Source organism: Macrobrachium rosenbergii, chromosome 44 (assembly GCF_040412425.1).
Source record: "Macrobrachium rosenbergii isolate ZJJX-2024 chromosome 44, ASM4041242v1, whole genome shotgun sequence".
NCBI lineage: Eukaryota > Metazoa > Arthropoda > Malacostraca > Decapoda > Palaemonidae > Macrobrachium > Macrobrachium rosenbergii.
In genome coordinates, this window is record NC_089784.1 from 40,428,335 (window position 1) to 40,442,684 (window position 14,350).

The 14,350-nt window shown below is 36.1% G+C and overlaps 1 protein-coding gene across 1 annotated transcript in view; it reads right to left on the reverse strand.

The window, feature by feature from the left end:
* Positions 1–14,350, reverse strand: part of LOC136829608 (uncharacterized) — a 576,969-nt gene that overhangs the window by 166,271 nt on the left and 396,348 nt on the right.

Below are 14,350 nucleotides of genomic sequence, written 5' to 3' on the forward strand. Positions count from 1 at the left end.
TGCACCAAGACCCCAATAAGCAGCCCTGTACAGAAAAGGACATTGAGAAGTAAAGGATAAACCCTGACAGAAATTATTATTATTATTATTATTATTATTATTATTATTATTATTATTATTATTATTATTATTATTATTATTTTGGTCTATCACAGTCATCCTATTCGTCTGGGTGGTTTTTATAGAGTGGGGTTCCGGGTTGCATCCTACCTCCTTAGGAGTCCATCACTTTCTGACTATGTCCGCTGTTTCTAGTAGCTCACTTTTCTGCGTGAGTCCTGGAGCTACTTCAGCATCTAGTTTTTCCAGATTCCTTTTCAGGGATCTTGGGATCGTGCCTAGTGTTCCTATGATTATGGGTACAATTTCCACTGGCATATTCCATATCCTTCTTATTTCCATTTTCATGTCTTGATACTTACCAATTTTTTCCCTTTCTTTCTCATCTACTCTGGTGTCCCATGGTATTGCGACATCAATGAGTGATACTTTATTCTTGATTTTGTCAATCAACGTCACGTCTGCTCTATTGGTAAATATCACCCTATCTGTTCTGATACCATAGTCCCAGAGGATCTTTGCCTGATCGTTTTCTATCACTCCCTCAGGTTGGTGTTCGTACCACTTATTAATGCAAGCTACCTGGTGTTTCTTGCACAGGCTCCGGTGGAGGGCTTTTGCTACTGAATCATGCCTCTTTTTGTACTGGTTCTGTGCATATGTGGATTATGGTCTCATCTTTCATATTGCACTTCGTGCATATAGGTGAGATGTTATTTCCATCTATTGTTCTTTGGACATATCTGGTTCTTAGGGCCTGATCTTGTGCCGCTGTTAGCATTCCTTCTGTTTCCCTCTTGAGTTCTCCCCTCTGCAGCCATTGCCATGTTCTCCCCTCTGCAGCCATTGCCATGTTTCATCGCTGGCCAGTTCTTTTGTCTGTCTCATGAACTGTCCATGCATTGGTTTGTTGTGCCATTCCTCTGTTCTGTTTTTCATTCTCCTGTCTCTGCATATTTCTGAGTCTTTGTCTACTTTTATCAGTCCTTCTTCCCATGCACTCCTTAGCCACTCGTCTTCACTGGTTTTCAGATATTGCCCCAGTGCTCTGCTCTCGATGTTCACGCAGTCCTCTATGCTTAGTAGCCCTCTCCCCCCTTCCTTTCGTGTTATGTATAGTCTGTCTGTATTTGCTCTTGGGTGTAGTGCTTTGCATTGCCATGTGTTTTCTAGTTTTCTGGTCTATGCTGCAGAGTTCAGCCTTCGTCCACTCCACTACTCCTGCGCTGTATCTGATGTGTTTATGGCTTTCTGGCGTTGAGTTTTGACTTGAGTATCGCCTTAAGTCTCTGCATATAATCTTTCCTGATCGTGTTCATCTCTTGGTGTTTTATATCCTCTCCTTCTATTATTCCCAGGTACTTGTATCCTGTCTCATCCATGTGTTTGATGCTATTCCCATCTGGTAGTTTTATCCCTTCAGTCCTTGTTACTTTGCCTTTTTGCATGTTGACCAGGGTGCACTTTTCTATTCCCAACTCCATCCTGATGTCCCCAGATACAATCCTTACAATCTGGATAGGCTATCTATTTCCTTGGTGCTCTTACTATACAGCTTGCTGTCATCCATGAACATCAGATGGTTAATTCTGTTGTCTTCTTCTTGAGTTGGTACCCAGCATCTATCTTCCGCAGTACTTTTGTCATGGGAATCATGGCTACTACGAAGAGTAGTGGGGACAGTGAGTCGCCTCGAAAGATCCCTCTCCTGATGTTAACTTCTGCTTATCCCAGAGCTTGTAAGTACTGTATTCTAGTTGTGCATTGTATTTTTAAGGAAGCTGATGGTGTTTTCCTCTGCCCCATATATTTTCAGTCATTCTATTATCCACGTGTATGGTATCAAGTCAAAAGTTTTCTTGTAGCTAATTCAAGCCATGCTTTGGTTGGTTCTCCTTCTCTTGCTATTCTTCATTACCATTTTGTCTATTAGGAACTGGTCTTTTGTGCCCCTACACTTCCTTCTGCAGCCATTCTGTTGGTGGGCAGGGGATGGTGCTTGTATTCTCTAGATAGTTGTATAGCCTTTCACTGATGATATCTGTTAGTAAATTCCACATTATTGATAGGCAGGTGATAGGCCTGTAGTTACTTGCTATACTTCCCTTGTTCTTGTCTTTCTGTACTAAGGATGTTCTCCCTGTGGTCATCCATTTGGGCGCATGGTGGTTTGTGATACAATGCCTGAGTTGTTCTGCTATTGGTGGGTGTAGGGCCTTGAAGTTTTTGAGCCAGTATCCATCGAGTTCATCGGGACCTGGGGCTTTCCAGTTGTGGATTTTCTTCAGTTGGTGTCTGACTGTGTCTGTCGTGATCTTGGTGGATCTTTGTTTTATTCTCCCCATTTCTTCTGCCTTGATTTCCTGGAGCCATGTTGCATGTTTGTGGTACGATACCAGGTTGCTCCATATGTTTTCCCAGAGTCTCTTACTTGGTTCGGCTTCAGGAATTTCCTGGTGGTTGTCTTCCCCTCTTGGTTGGCTGTAAAGTCTTTTCTGGTTGGTTCCGAAGAGTTTGTTCTGTTGGTATCCTTTATTCCTCTTCAGGTACTGTTGGATCTTATGTGCTTTGGCTTAAAGCCTCTGTTTTATATCTTCTATTGCGCTGTTTAGTCCCTTCTCCTGTACGTTGTATTTCTCATTCAGTTCCTCTCTTGTTTTCTTGCTTCTTAACCTCTTTTCTGCCATCTCTTCAGTTTACTCAAGTCAGATATCAACACCATGATTTGTTTTTCCAGGTGCCTTTTCCAAAGCGTTTGCTGTTTTGGTTTCTTTTGGGTTGGTTGTGATGGTGGTGTTGGTGTTTGTATCCCCATGAGTTCTACTACTAGTGTTGCTCCTGCATATGCCAGGTTATTTGTTTCTGCGATACTGGTGGTGTGGATTAGTCTCATTATTTCATTAACTTCACTGTTTTTTCCCTTAGTTTCTTTGTGATGTAGGCTTTCATGGAGGGGATTCTTTGTCCTTTCTGTATCTGGCTTCATCCATTGTCTGATCTTTTCCACCCATACCGACCTCTCTGTTACATCTTCGGTGTTTCCTTGTGTCGTCGTTTGGTAGCTCATCATTCCTGTCGTTTTCTGTGTCCTCGTTTCTTAGTTCGTCTTCTTGTCCTTCGTAGCTGGGTATTATTCCTCTTTCCAGTTCCTCTCTTTCTGTTGTGGAGAGCCAGTTCTTTTTCTTTATGTTCATTACTTGGTCTGCCAGCCTCTGTTCTGTTTGAGGGGTGTCATTTCTCTCATTCCAGATGCTGACCAATCTTCTTCTGTATCCTCTTTCTGTCGGGTTGCTTCTGATGTAGCATCTCCATATTTCCTTATTTTCTTCTTTGTCCATTTCTTCTTCTGGTTTGCCTCTGTAGCTCCAGTCTCTGGTTGCTGGTTACTGTCGTTGTGGTGGTCAGTTGCTGGATGACGACCTCCAAGTACATGACCGTCCTCCCCGTCGACTGGGTTGTATACCTGGCTGCCGGACGAAGCTCCTCTGTTGTCAAAGGTTCCATTTACGTCGTTGTCGTTTATTCTTTCATTTTTTTCCATCATATTGATGAGTTTTGCTATTTAACCCATAGCTGGACTCTACCCCATCGAGAATAGGTACTCATTTACAGCTGAGTAGACAGAAAATTACGGTAAAGATCCTTTCCCAAGGAATCAGCGTCGAGGAGAGCGGTCACCATTCAACGACTGACAAGCCCCAATGTTGCTTAACCAGTCCATCGATGAGCTAAAATCTTTATTATTACTATTACAAGCCAAGCCACAACCCTGATTGGAAAAGCAACATTCTATAAGCACCAGGACCCCAATAAGCAGCCCTGTACAGAAAAGTAAAGGATAAACTCACAGAAATTATTATTATTATTATTATTATTACAAGCCAAACCGCAACCCTGATTGGAAAAGCAACCTGCTATATGCACCAGGACCTCAATTTTCAGCCCTGTACAGAAAAGGACATTGAGAAGTAAAGGATAAACTCTCATATAAATTATTATTATTATTATTATTATTATTATTATTATTATTATTATTATTATTATTATTATTATTATTATTATTATTACAAGCCAAGTCGCAACCCTGATTGGAAAAGCAACCTTCTATAAGCACCAGGACCCCAATAAGCAGAACTGTACAGAAAAGGACATTGAGAAATAAAGGATACACTCTGACAGAAATGACGTAGAATTGCAATTACGATGATACTGAAGCAAACTATTAAAGAAAATAACTATGTGGAAAAAAAACTATGTCAATTTTGAACCTCTGAAGTTTCATTGACTCAACTACAGGATTAGGAAGATCATTAAAAGATTTGATCACAACAAGAATAAAACTTTTGAAAAGTGTGTACTTTTGAACTTCCCAGAAGAAAATCTAGGCTATTAGAATTAATTGTGTATTTAGTTCTATGTCAAATGGTATAGTCTGGTAAGATTTGCGTCCAAAATACGGTCAAAATAATCAAATAACTTGTACAGTATGCTCAAAAAGCGAATAGAACGATGGAACCACTAATTAATATTGAGTTCAGGGATAAAAAATTCAAGATGCAGGTTGGGTGCTGAAAGCCAAATAATAGAATAATTTTGAAAACAAGGAAGAATAAATGAATTAAAACACCTCAGGATAGACAGATCTACAGAAAATTCTAAACACTTTCTCAGTGGATTGATTTTTTTGGTGAAACTGAAAAAGAAATAAACCGGTCTCGTATTGCTCAAGAAACACTATCAATAAAATGATCAAGGTTGGTGGGTGGGGACTGGGAGGGGATTCGGTGGTGGCTGCGGGAGCTAGTGTCGAAGCCTGATAGCAAGTATGATTTAAGTTCTGTTAGAGTTCAACTTCATTTCCCTTAATTGCACCATGCACCATAGGTCTATACTCAGGATACTGGATTAATGCAAAGAAAGTAGTCTCAGTTACAAAAGCAATAAGCTTGTTTTCATGGCTAAACTGTGTATCGTTAAGTATATAAGAAGCAATTATCCAATGAATTACAAGATTACATTCTTCTAGTCTTGTAGTGCCCAACAGAAACTACATTTTGCATTGCAATCTATTAATGAGAAATTGAATAATAATACTAAGAAATAGTCCACCAACTCTCACCTATCTAATTTTGAAACAAGGGCCTCATGAATAGTAAGTTCAAAAGCAGCACTAAAGACCAGTTATGAGAACTTCATGACCAAACTCTAGGGTTTTTTCTTACGGAAAGGGATATTGAAAAATGTCAAGCATGTTAAAAGTATTCTTCACCTTAAAGAAATTATATGTCTAAAAGAATGCCGTTCATTCACTGGAAAAATGAATTGCTGAATGTTGTCAAAATACGTAATTATTCAATCGAAGCGGCTTTACTTAATTCAAGAATTGTTCCTGCAGAAAGCCATTTTGCCAAGGTAACCACAGGCTATATACGCCAATAACTAAATATTGTCTCAGTTCGAGTGAAAAAGCCTTCACCAGAGAAAATAGCTTAAACAGTACGCAAAAATTATTTTATATATATGTATAATTATTCAAATCGTCAGTTATCTAGCTACTATACACGTTAAAGATAAGGTCTGTCTGGAAATCGTTAGGGAAAACTTTAATCCACTACAAAAATACTAAAAATACTATGCCTTGAGTGGCTAGGCGATGCTGGTTAAAACCAGTTATCGTATGATAATCAGTTAAATTCGTAAATTAATAAGCAAGTTTTTATGGTAACGTATGAGGCTTCATGGTTCAATCAAACTTCAAGGAAATACTTTCATAATTTCTTGTTGAAATATCTTGTGAATAATATAACAAGCAAACAGACAACCACGAGTGAAAGTATCACCTCCGTCGAATATCGTTGCAGAGGTAATAATGCAATTTCTGGCAAATGTAATCATAATGTACTTTACAAATTTTGTTACCATCAAATATTCTTATTTTCTTTTATTAAGCAGTCATACAGTTTTTTTTTTACCATACTTCTGAAAACTAAAATTTCATATGTTATTATTTATGTTAACTAAAAATGAAGTATTTCTTAATTCTTTAAAAATTACTAATAATTCTTAAATTTTCTGAAAAAATTACCTATTATAATTCTTTGTGATATGAAAAAATGGTGACTAAAAATTGTTTAATTTTATGAAAACATCTCCGTGTTATTCTTTTACTTTTACATCTACTCTTGATTTTCTGAGAACTCAGTCATAATAATTTTCTGGAATATGAAATTTTGCCCATAAATGAATTAATTTACATAAGAATGATTCACGACTTTTTATCAATTTACTAAAAATCTAGTCATAATTTCTTGATTTCCTCAAAATCTATGGATAAAAATTCTTTGCTCCTCTGAAAAATGAAAGATGATCACAAAGTTTCCATTTGATTTATGCTAGTCATGTCTCCCTTTCCCCTCTCCTTGTCAGAAGAATAACCGCGGCACACCGCGTGACATGTGACAGTTTACCAGGAAGCATGCTCGCCAGTGCTTGTACACAACTAGCCCCCTTGCGGACTTGCTTCTCTCAGCCTCCAGGGAATGATACAAGGAGTCACATTCAAGAGGTTCGTTTGATGCAATATACAATTACTCACAGCCAGTGCCCTTAATTAATACCTCTTCTAGGGATGTTCCTGCGTGTGTGTATGTGTCTGTGTATGTGAGAGAGAGGGAGAGAGACTAAAACTTAGTTTTGTCTTTATTTCAATTCCTAGGGAGAGAGCCACCCATAATTTTATAGTTTTATGTCATTTTTGAGAGAGAGACAGAACGCATAAGTGAAATTTTGTTGCTTTGATTTTTAGAAAGAGAGAAAAAGAGAGGAAGAGTGCAAATATCTGAATTCTTGGTTTACTTTTACATGGAGAGAGAGAACACAATTGAATTCCAGTTCTATTTTTATCTCTAGAGAGAGAGATAGGGAGAGAGAGAGAAAGAGAGACTATAATTGAATTCCTGTTCTATTTCTCGCTTCTCCCTTTCAGGAAAGCTTTCATCTGAACAGCCTCTTTCATCCTTCCCCTCTTTTGCCCTAATTCCTTTCATTTTTCCTCAGTCTAGGTCTCTTTGTCTACAGGTGACAGCGCGTTTGGAAGCGGCCTGTCAAGGTGATGGGGGGTTGCTTGTTACAGGTGTGATATGAATAATGACCGGGGTACCATTAAGGCATTCATATTTTATAATGAGAGACTGAATGAATATATATTATATTATATATATATATATATTATATAAATGTATATATTTTATATATATATATATATATATATATATATATATATATATATATATATATATATATATATATACAAATATATACATTTATATAATATACTGTATATTTATACAGAAAGAGAAACTTAGGAATTTACATCTCATAATTTGTAAAACATTCCATGAAACTTGGAAGATGGACCGCTGTGTGTGTGTGTGTAAGTGTGATAAGAGATAGATGGTGAGCATTTATTGGAAGCCGATACGCCATTAAGTGTAAGCAAATCTTTGTTGCCAAGAAAAAGAGGCGAAGGAGGGAGATGATGAATGAACAGCCAAGCAGAGCTAAGAAATGAATCCATTAACGTCGATTGCTTTGCATTAAAGAGAAAAGGTAGACTCCGAAGCGCCTCGTTTCGCTTTTCTTGGGCCCGAAAAAGAAACGATTGTTTTTATGCTTAGCAGATCCTGTAAGCAGAGTGGATACGACTAGTGTGTGGGGACTGGATTTGAGTGCTCTTGCTTTTAGACAGAATACCTTCCTGAAAGTTTGTCAAGCCTGATTTTCTAATGGTAATATCTGTCAAATACTAAGTTAGTTATAGCAAAGGACAAAATTAAAGCAAAAGATATAAAATTCTCAGAGATATCATTTATATCACAAAAAAACTAATTAGGGGATATAGAACCGGTTAACTTTGGAGAGATCATTAAAACTCATTTAGAAATCTATAAAGTATTTAGGTGTGTATCCAAACATTCATTACAAATTTTAAGTCGGTGTTCTGGACTGTTATCTAAGAGCAAATTCTGAGAGCAAAGCAGAATTCATTTTCTAGTCATTCCTTGTGTGGGTTACTACTAAGGAAAGCCAGACGACATTGACACTTAAACCTTCCATGACTATGTGCGTGGGCACGGCATGGGTAAGCAATCTCATCCATATAATCAGGGCTAAGAAACTTGCAAAAGACCTTAGGAGATTTGGTCAGAGGCAAAATATTCCAAATAGTTGGAATATATCTCTTTAGAGGCATAAGTAAGAACCTGTTATCAAGGACATGGCCAACCATACTTGACAAAATATATCAACAGATTTGTTTTCTCAACGTAACACCAACTGTCTACGGTACTATAATCAATACATGTTTAGACTAGTCATAGTCCAGCTAGGTACGTACCAGTCTCTCTCGTCACTGGCCCTTTTCCGAGTTTGTGTAAAGAAGGAATCTTGGTCCCAGGTTCGGAACGGTCCCTAGAGTTGCGACTTGCTCTATCGACCCTCTCCTGTATTACCACATCTTTTACGGCTTTGGAACACTTAATTCACTGTTCTTTTTAAAAGGAATAAACACCCAAACTAGCACTCACGAAACAATAGATCTAGTGTCGCTGGAATTTGTAATCTGACTTATAAGTCTGGGCCTAGAACCAGCTTGTTCAGAAGTGAGTTTCAAATAGGCAGTTTTCATGATGGATAAAACCAATGGTTTATTTCTTGAGAATGTTATATGTGATGTTTCTTAACAGAAAATCAAAAATTCACAAAGAATTAATTTGGAGACAGAATCATTCTGTATAATTCACTTGTTATTCAGAGAGAGAGAGAGAGAGAGAGAGAGAGAGAGAGAGAGAGAGAGAGAGAGAGAGAGAGAGAATACACAGTTTTGAAGACAAGGGATGTTACTGTAAAATCATAAGTAGGGTATAAATTTTGCTGTTCACTTCAAAACTGTTTTAGTGACTAGTAAATTCGCACAAAACGAATTTTCCCTTAGTTTTATAGTACTCCCTAATAACGTAGTTATAGTGATTTGGTTGCGAGGACATTTAGCTGAAAACCCCGTAAACAGGCAAATATAGAAGTAGATAGAAGTTAGCATTCACAATAAACCTCATTTCTTCTACAGGAACAAGCTCGTTAATAGACAGTGGGTGATTCCAGACGACAATAAGGTGGTTATCACAGCAAAATTCAATCCCATACTGTGAAATCAAAGAAGACACGTCGTGCGAAAAACTTCCAAGACATCATACAAGGAAAGAGCAGACTTTCTTACATTAACATACATTGCGTCAGAGATTCGCTTTCACAAAATGAAGGCCATTTCTTCTAAAAATCGTCTTCCAATTACTCGAGTCTTATATCCGCTCTTCATTCCTCTACTCCACAATTCACTTCTATCATTATTCTCTCATTCTTGGCCTATGTCTCCTGTATCACAGGTGTATGACCCTCCATTGTGAACTACTTTCACTTCCTCCACATTAAATACCTTCAACTTAAAAAACACTCTTCTTCTGTATAGATTAAAAAGAACTTTCCATTTTCACTTTTCACTCATCCTAATGACACTATACGTCTACCTCCATCTATTGTGCCGGCTTTGTCTGTCCGTCCGCACTTTTTTCTGTCCGCCCTCAGATCTTAAAAAACTACTGAGGCTAGAGGGCTGCAAATTGGTATGTTGATTATCCACCCTCCAACCATCAAACGTACCAAACTGCAGCTCTCTACCCTCAGTGGTTTTTATTTTATTCAAGGTTAAAATTAACCATGATCGTACTTCTGGCAACGCGACAACACAGGCCACCACGGCCGGTGAGAGTTTCATGGGCAGCGGCTCATACAGCATTAAACCGAGACCACCGAAAGATAAATCTATTTTCGGTGGCCTTGATTATATGCTGTACAGAAAACTCCACTGCGCCGAAGAAACTTCGGTGCATTTTTTTATTTGTTTATCATTGCACCAATCAACATTTGCATCTCATTCCTTGCCATGAGACACGAATTCAATTAATTTCACTATTTTTTCTCTTTCGCGTTTGTTTATGAAAAGACTGAACCCTTACTTAAACAAAATCTCCATAGAACTGCCCTCACTGATGCAAACATCAAACTGTCCTGTTTCCCGTTTTTTTCTACTTCTTCTGCACCTTTCCTTTCATGTTAGCCATTTCTTGGGACATCATCTTAAATGTTATCATCATTACCCCCATATCACTCAACTCTCTTTTCTCTCTCTCTCTCTCTCTCTCTCTCTCTATTTGTTGGTAAGTTGAATTATTTTTTTACTTTAATTTTTCCATTATATGTAAGTAGTAGGCTAAATAAAGCTCAGTTTTTTATTTCTTGAGCTAAGGTTTAATCTGTAGTGAATGAGTTAGCTGAATTCTGAAAATCATTATGTTAACAAAATATGAATACTGATTATCACTTTAAGTTATTGTACTTCAAAGGACATTCACTACTGTTTTCGTTACATAATTTGTTGTTTAAACATGACAAGTGATGTTTACATTTTTGATGCAATGTTTGTCAAAGTTTTGCTAAAGGACAAATACTAAAAGATCATATAAATCACATTTCACATGTAACTAGAACTAAACATAATAACAAAAGAAAAGAGACACGCACTGTATTTCGATCTTTCAAATGTTCATAAAAATATTAGAGCACAAATTCAGATGAAGTTGGCAGTGTGTGTACACAGTGTATCTGGTTATATTACACACACATTTTGAACGATTTCATTGGAATATATATTGAATAGAAAAAGGGTTTCTTTCATAATGTACCAACTAAAGAAGGTAGAAACTCGAAGGCACCAGGAGCCCGTATCGAGCATTCAGTTTAAGGTTTACCAAATTGCCTTGAGAAAAGAAGAAAAAAAAAAAAATTCAATAGGCCCAAGGAGTTTGGTGTGAGCGGCAATGTGTTTAAGTTTGACTCCAGTCAACTTAGTGAGTGATTGGCGATGAAAAGTCTGATCCAGTTCCTTGATAAGTCACCTTTGGAGGTGGCACGAAGAGTGCAGTTAAGAGAGAGGCCGAGTGCGACGGAGGAGTGAATTATCCATAATAGTCAAGCATCAGAAAAATATAAAATCGATGCCACTGTCGATACTAATGACTGACACATCTTGCCCCGAGAATTTTTCGTACCGCACGCTCAAATTACTGAAAGAAAGCCGTATCATTACGTCACAATTCCCGAAAGCAGCTGACGTGAAGTATAATATTCCTCAACGGGAAGGATGAATTTAGTCAATACGAAAAAACTGCGTGCATGTGTGCGACATACAGTACATATATGACTCACGGTAATTTTATATATATATATATATATATATATATATATATATATATATATATATATATATATATATATATATATATATATATTTTTTTTTAAATATATATATATATGGGGTAATGTGTTTGATTTTAGAATTACTGTGTATATTCAGTCATAGTGTGATGAAACGAAAGAGATGCTTCAAGGTGGTACTTTGGACGATCGCACAGTTGCAAAACCATTGCAGCCAGCAAATAGTTTGATTACTCCAGCTGTTTTGGCTGGATGAACACACAATATTGGCTCTGATTTGTGAGGCAGCCGACCGAGCTGGTATGCGAGTACGTAAGTTCGTGCATTAGAAAATATAGATTGTGTGTCTAATTCTGCCCAAAAGTAAGTCTGATCAATTATTAGCGAAGCAAGAGCGATATCGTCCAGACGTAGCTTTGTGTGTTTCCAATCTCTTAGAAACTGGCAATTAAGGTAAAGTTCAGACTTCTCTTTTTTTCTGTGTAGACTGTGAACTTGTGAATTTTACCATATCCAAGACACTTATGAATTTGTGGGGAGAGTTGGACATAACCATTTATGTCACTTTAATATTCTATTTTATTGTGTTTTGTTTAACGTTTATTAACCATGCATTTTAAACTTTTCATTATTATGTTTTGCACTTGTATATTTGTGGGAGATTACGATTTGTTTAATTCTTCGACAGATGTCTGTGGAATTGCTGTGGTTATAGAGAAAAGGACACTGCAATCTTTGCAATGTGGTTATTTCTCATGTGGTTGACTTTAAGACTAGACCTATAATGTCTAAGATGGAGTGTGTGGGAGTTTTGGGTGTAAAGGCTTTTAGCCATAGTAAAGGTTTTCAGTCATAGTAAGACTTTTTAGTCAGAGTAAGATTAAATCTCGAGTTAGACTATTTTGACTTGATAATTCATTTATTATGCATTTTTAATCTTTTCTTTGTTAATTCTTTACTTGTAGGGTTTTGTTTGTTAATAAATCTATTTATGTAGGAAAGATTGTGTTTCCTTAGAATATCCATTTTTTTTGAGGAATATGTTCCAGAGAGAGAAATCTGTGTGCTGTGTGAGAGAGAGAGATGAGTGCTGATAGGGGGAATATGTGGGCTGAGTCCGGGGGAGGGGAGTGAGTGAGAGAGGGGGTACCACGTCTCTAAGATAGACTGCAAGGCACGTTACGTAGCATTTCTAAAAGGAATGTTTGGATCTGTTAGGGGTATAACATATACACACACACACGCATATATACAGTATATATATATATATAATATATATATACACGCATATATACAGTATATATATATATAATATATATATATATATATACATATATATATATATATATATATATATATATATATATATATATAAATATATATATATATATATATATATATATATATATATATATATATATATATATATATACTGTATATACATGTATATACAGTATAAATATATATATATATATATATATATATATATATATATATTTATATATATATTTATACTGTATATACATGTATATACAGTATATATATATATATATATATATATATATATATATATATATATATATATATATATATATATATATATATATATATATATATATAGGTATGTTGCAATAAGTATGCTCATATTATCACGACACATACCTTGGATGCAGATCAGAATTTGATAAGTGAGGAACAATCTTTCCATAGAGGCGTTTGAACTCACACATGGTAGTAAGGGTGTAGCTGTCACTCAGTCTACTATGTTAAGTGGTTTCCTCACTCATACTAGTTACTTCTGATCCGCAGATTTGGGAGAGCTTGGCCCTACCAGGAGTCAACGTTTCGAACGTGATTAGTCAACTAGTGACCACTGACTACATGGCCCTATTTGCACCATACTTTGTTAAGGTTCTTTACTCGTGGCCGGGCTCAGGGGCAGCTTGGTGACTGCAAATTTTGACGCAGATACCTGTGGCTGTTTACTTGCTTAGAAATGGTTTGCCTTGTCACAGATGGCTTTGCTGTATAACCTCTGATGGGTACATTTTTGTACAGATGTCCCAGCAGCCCAGAGAGACGAGGACAATAGGAATTTAATGTCAAACGTGAGAACCTGGGAGGCTTACGATAATTCCTGCATATTTTGTAAGCTCAAGAATTTGTCATTTTAAGTTTTATTTTTTTTTTCATTTTATAGCTATCACTAACATCAAATACAGCTCAGTGTGAAAAGAATAATAGTTTTATGCTGTTCATCACGACTGTTTTGCAGACAATCAGTATGAATACTGAAAGGATGATGGCCGAAAGCGACTCAAGTGAAATGCGGTTCCTAAAAGGTCCATGTTTGACGGAATTAGATTTAAAATCACGCGAACCTTCCTAAAAAAGGAATATTAATTATACAGAAACTATAAATCCGCTTGCTAAAAGGGGTATTTGCTGAACAACATAGTGAAAGCCATAGCTACAAATGACCAGCATGGTCCATTGTTGACCTCTGAAAAACGTAGGTCTGTGTTGGCCATTTAAGAACTGCTTTTGTTTTCTCCCGGTGATTTGGACTGAAATAAGCTATTGGATTTGAGCTGCTACCTGTGAGGTCGTTGAATATTCAGTAACATATCCTAAAAAGAACACACACATGCATGCTCACACACATACTTTATATATATATATATATATATATATATATATATATATATATATATATATATATATATATATATATATATATATATATATATATATATATATATATATATATATATATATATATATATATATATATATATATATATATATATATATACATATATATATATATATATATATGTATATATATACATGTATATTTATAATATATACATACATACATACATATACATATATATATATATATTATATTTAGCAAGAAGTCGCTAAAGCCGACTCTTTAGAATGTTGAGAGTGGGATTGT